Source organism: Eptatretus burgeri, chromosome 1 (assembly GCF_056783735.1).
Source record: "Eptatretus burgeri isolate ZD-2024b chromosome 1, Ebu_testis_v1, whole genome shotgun sequence".
In the NCBI taxonomy this organism is placed as follows: Eukaryota; Metazoa; Chordata; class Myxini; order Myxiniformes; family Myxinidae; genus Eptatretus; species Eptatretus burgeri.
The window spans coordinates 154,990,958-154,996,957 of NC_140961.1; the positions used below are offsets into that span (position 1 = coordinate 154,990,958).

A 6,000-nucleotide genomic window follows, 5' to 3' on the forward strand; every position below is an offset into this window, starting at 1 on the left:
CGAGTGCAGCCATGGTTATAACACATACAAACACGGACACGGACACACACACACACACACACACACACACACACACACACACACACACACACACACATATAAATGGAGGTGGATACTTTGAGACCTGGTATATCTTCGTTACATCTCCTGAAACCCACCCATGTGTGGAGATATCGTCAAACAATTCCAAATTGCACATGCATATATATATATATATATATATATATATATATATATATATATATATATATATATATATATATATATATATATATATATATGTAGGGTGAATATACTGGTTCTAGCTCACTTTTCCCCATTTAAATGAATGGGGGATTTTCAGCGATTACCTTTTTTTTTTCCCCTAAAAATAAACCCCCTTTTTATCCGTTTTTCCCTGCTGTGCAGGGGTTTGGCTTTTTGTGAGGCAATGTTTTATGGTCGGATGCCCTTCCTGGACGCCTCTTACAACACAGGGATATGGTACACCTATTCTAACCGGGGCATACACCAGGACCAGTATACTGGTACTCATTTCGCCGACCTCGGAAGGATGACAGGCTGAGTCAACCCCCTGGTGTTAATTCAGCAGCTGAGCGGGATTCGAACTCGGGACACTGGGATCCCAAGCCGCCACCCTAACCACTAAGCCAACACCAGGCTTTGTATATATATATATATATATATATATATATATATATATATATATATATATATATATATATATATATATATATATATATATATATATATATATATATATATATATATATATATATATATATATATATATATAACCAGGCTATCCCAAGGTATATTTATTTGTCTCCCCTTTAACCTGGAGGTTGATCAGCTCACTCATTGAACCTATAAACATTTGTTCATTCTCAAATTCCTTCAATAGTTTAATTTTCTTTGCACAATAATCCCCATCTAAAATATTGACAAACAAAACATTTGAATCTTTATATTTTTTAAGATACCCCTTTTGTGCCATTACGAAATGATAAACTTCTCTTAATGATCTCATCTGACCACCGCCCGAGTTGCAAATCATTTTTGTGTATAAACCATGCCATAAAAAAAGTTTTGTTTCAAATGTTTTCAGTTCTTGCCGTGAAAATGAGGAAGTGTTTTTTGACACGGTCGTGCTGTGTGGTTTTAGACAGTCATGCTGTGAAAAAATAGGAACTATTCTGTGAGACAAGGTCTCGTGTTTATATTTTATCTCAGAACACGAACTGAAAACATTTGAATCAAAACCATTTTAAGTATGTTTTGTAAATGATTCATACAATCGCCCAGTTATTTTCCAAGCTGTCATTTCCTGTGGCCGCACCCAATGCTTAGGGAATTTCCTCGTCGTTGCCTTATAAGTGATTCACCAGACAAAGTTTCTGCCAGACGGGATTTTCATTTTTACAACTGAGACATGGACGATCTTTCTTCCGATGAAGACAAAAGCTTACTACAGAGTTGGTAAGTTTGTGTTTGGTTTTCTCTTTGAACGATGAAGCAAATGATTATTAATTAAATCATGATAATTCTGATATATATATTTTTTCCCTGACAGGGCATTGGAAGAAATTGAGTTTACGTATCACGACGTGGTTCATGAAATTAATACTGTTATTGAAGAGATCAATGATTTTAGAAGAGAATTGAAAGACATTTACAATGAGTGGCATGAAGTCTTATCACGTCCTCTGATCTCGAAGGAATTAAACCAATGGTGAGACACGTGTGTGTGTGTGTCTGTCTTTCTACCTACCTCTCTCTGCTCTTATTGAAGAGGTCAATGATTTATAATGACTGGTCTCTGATCTCGAATGAATTAAACCAATGGTGAGACACGTGTGTCTATGTGTGTCTATGTGTGTGTGTGTGTGTGTGTGTGTGTGTGTGTGTGTGTGTGTGTGTGTGTGTGTGTGTGTGTGTGTGTGTGTGTGTGTGTGTTGCTTTCCCTGTCTGTCTGTCTCTTCATCTATACCCTTGACTTATTTTTTTTTTTTTTCAGCACTATCGCACAACATCAGCTGTTGAAGCAATCTTGTACAACACATGATTTTCTGGAGGTAAATATTTCTGAATTATTATTAATATCACTCTCTCTTTAGAATGTCGTCTAATGTTGGTTGCATCATTAGTTTGGACGCGGTTTTGTCAGTACACTGGAATTAATTTTATTGACCTTGAAAGGATGACAGGCTGAGTCGGCCTCCTGGTGTGTTAATTCAGTGGTCAACGAGGCTGGTGTGTTAATTCAGTGGTCAACGAGACTTGAACTTAGAATCAACAACAAGCTTACTCATATTACCATGTAATTATCTTTATAAAACCTAATTATTATCCACTTTTTGTTTCAAAACAGAATATGGTGTCTGAGTTTCGAAATCACAAGACATCTGGAGAAGATTGCTGGGAAAGATTATACATTCTTGCAAATGAATATTTAATATTTTCAATATTAATAAATTATATTTGTTTTGTATACAATTACTTGATTCTGAATTACAAGAAGAGGATCAAAACATGAAGGGAGGGTAGGTGCGCCCCCCCCAATGACCCATCACCCCTCATCCCATCCCTCCCCTCCCCATGTGTGTGTGTGGGGAAGGGTGGGGGTGGGATGAGGGAGGTGGTGGGTCAAAAGTGGGGGCGCACAGGGGGATGAGGGGGTGGGGCTTGTGTGGGAGGGGCTTGTGTGGGCGGGGCTTCGGTGGGGCTTATGTGGGCGGGGTGTGTGTGTGTGTGGGGCTTGTGTGGGTGGAGCTTGTGTGGGAGGGGTTTATGTGGACAGGGTTTATGTGTGTGGAGTTTTTGTGTGGAGCTTGTGTAGACAGGGCTTATGTGGGAGGGGTTTATGTGGGCAGGGGTTTATGTGGGTGGAGCTTATGTGGGAGGGGCGAATGTGGATGAGGTTTGTGTGGATCAATGGATGGGTGGAGAGATGGGTGGATGGGTGGATGAGTGGAGCTTGTGTGGATGGGTGGATATTTTTTTAATTAAATAAACATGTTGTGTGTGGGGGAACTAATTAACTAATCACTAATTATGTGAATATGGGTGGAGCTTGTGTGTGTGTGGAGCTTGTGTGGAGCTTGTGTGGAGCTTGTGTGGGGTTTGTGTGTGGTGGGGTTTGTGTGGGGTTTGTGTGGGTGGGGCTTGTGTGGGTGGAGTCAAAAAGGGGCGGAGTCAAAAAATTTCAATTTATTGGAGCTTGTGAGGGGTTTGTGTGTGGTGGGGTTTGTGTGGGGTTTGTGTGGGCGGGGCTTGTGTGGGCGGGGTTTGTTTGGGTGGAGTTAAAAAGGGGCGGAGTCAAAAAAATTCAATTTATCTTTGTCTTTTGTAATTCCTGTGAATAAAATGAACCTAAAATCTCTTCCCCTTCCAAATCATATATTTTATAAGTCCAAGGAACCGTATCTATTACATCAACAATTTTAAAAAGTTCTTTCGTCCATCGTTCAGTAAAACCTTTTTCAAAATGAGATTTCCACCTATATATTCTTACGATATCACCAACTTTGAACTTAGGTTTTCTGACATTAATCTCTTTTTCATATTTTAATTTTGTAAATGTTTCTGATGGTTTCATATTTGTTGACGTGTGAATCGTGTCATTATACTTATCCACAATATCCTGAATAAAAGATGACCATTGTTGTGAACCGAGTTGTGTGAATTTTTTATATAGTCTCTCTTTTAAGGTACGATTAAAACGTTCAACAACAACTGCCTTCCCTTCATTAAAGGTACTGTATAATGTAATACTGTTATTTTTTAGAAAATTCATAAATGTCTTGTTATAAAACTCTCTACCCTCATCAGTCCACAATTTTTTAGGTTTTCTCTTACTTTTATTAAATATCTATTGATAGGCTAACATAAGAGTATTACCTGTATTGTTTTTTAATGGGACAACCCATACGTATCTACTCCTCAAATCAATAATGGTTAAAGCATACTTGTACCCCTTATCATTATTGAGTTCAATCAAATCAGCAGACCAGATATAATCAACTTCCTTAGAATAAACTTTCCTTCTCTGAAACTTTGTGAATATTGGTTTATGTAATTCATCAGCTAATTACTCTTCAGTCTTAATGGCATCATTAGAGCCTATAAGTTTTTTGAATTTCCAAGTCCAAGTTTCAATTTAGCACTGATCATCTTCTTCACAATGAACCGATCAACTTTTTCTCTCAAGGTTGGATTTTGTATCAGAGACAAATTATACAACATTTCTCTCTCGGCTTCATGCTTTTCTTCCAACGTTGTGGTATTCCCATAATCAATATCATGTCTCATGCACACTTCATCAACTCTATTGATAGGCTGACTCCAGGATTTAGGATTGTCTGCCTCATCTAATCTTTTATCCAAGTTTGTACCTGGACCACAGAAAGAATACCCTGGAAGATGTAATTCCCCTGGTATTCCAGTAGTTGTAAATTTACTTCCTGATAAAAACTTTTGTATATCTCCACCGAGTTTGTGTTTGGAGATAAATTGATTTTTTTTTGAACCACACACCGAACATATACCTTTTTGTATAACCCTGTTATTTTTACTTTTAATATATGAAATATTTTTATTATTAGTTTTCTTTTTACATTTGAGACAATAACTCATTTATTTATGTGAAAAATTCCTGCAGAGTGCAAAAACCTATTTAGTTTCCAACATGCACATTTGGATCTTACTTTTTAAAACATAAAGAATCCTTAGAAATGCCTTCACTCTCTCCTCCATTTATTTAAGAAAAAACTTGAATTAAAATGAATAGCTTGTCGATGTCAATAGTCTTGAAGAAAATATTGCCAATAGACTTGTCAATTCTTTGTTTTCCTCCTCGGTGGGTTGAGTTATTTTCTGTAATACCACCAATCTTTTTTGAATCTCACTGGTTTCCATATTTTGATATTTATTTTGTCTCGCTCTTTCCTCCCTCTCCTCCCTCTCTCTTCTCTCTCTTCTCTCTTTCCTCCTTCTCTTTCTTCTCCCTCTCCTCCTTCTCTCTCTTCTCTCTTTCCTCCTTCTCTTTCTTCTCCCTCTCCTCCTTCTCTCTCTTCTCATTTTCCTCCTCTTCCCTCTCTTCTTCAACTCCTTCCTCATCCCTTACTATCCTTGAATCGCTTACACCCCATAGAATATTATACATATATTCATCAGGATTTCTTGTTATTCCTGCATCGAAAATAATTTTTTTTACAACAGGAAACCAATAAAATTTCTTTTGAATTTCTAAAAGAGCCTTACCTTTTCTTAACTTTATAATTTTTTCATTATTTAACATTCTAATTAAATCTAAAGTTGTCGGTTTATCAACATCAGCATAATGCCAATCTTTTATTGAAAATACCTCATTCTTATGTTGTAGAACATATTTATTAAAATACCGAATACCTTTTTCTTGAAGGTATGCTTGAACACAGAAATGATGATTTTCTTGAAGCCTTCTTGCTGTCATTTATGTATTAGAAATATATGTTAGAATAATATTATGGCACAAAACACCTCCCCATCTTCCCATAGTTAAATCATTTTGTATTTCCATACTTATTATATATAATCCTGTTTTTTCTGTTTTCATGAGATAAACAAGGGCAAAACCATTATTATATTTACCCTTATTAAATTCTTTTATTTGTTGTTTACCAATCGTGGACCCACAAAACTCATTCTCGATACCAAGTGGATAATATTCTTCCTTACGAGACTGATTTAATTGTTCCAGGTCTTCGAGGTTAATTTTAAATGACCAATTATACCCTAAATCATTCATATCATACCCCCAATGTTCTAATCTCATACAAACGATACGCCCTTCTTTATAAAAATTTATTTTAATTCGAACTGTGAATTCTGTATGACCTGGAGATAATATCAACACTTCTGTATCTTTGGAATACACAGCCGTTTTATTTAAGGATATATATTGTGATAAATCGCTTAATCTCACCAAGTCATTCGCGTCAGTCGGGCTTGGATAATTTT

At 36.4% G+C, this 6,000-nt stretch overlaps 1 long non-coding RNA gene across 1 annotated transcript; it reads left to right on the forward strand.

Moving 5' to 3' along the window:
• The first annotated feature begins 792 nt into the window (after nucleotides 1–792).
• Nucleotides 793–2,535, forward strand: LOC147035799 (uncharacterized). Its single transcript, XR_015062754.1, has 3 exons — nucleotides 793–1,732; nucleotides 2,018–2,075; nucleotides 2,372–2,535. It is a non-coding gene; the product is annotated as an uncharacterized LOC147035799 (long non-coding RNA).
• Nucleotides 2,536–6,000: the final 3,465 nt, after the last annotated feature.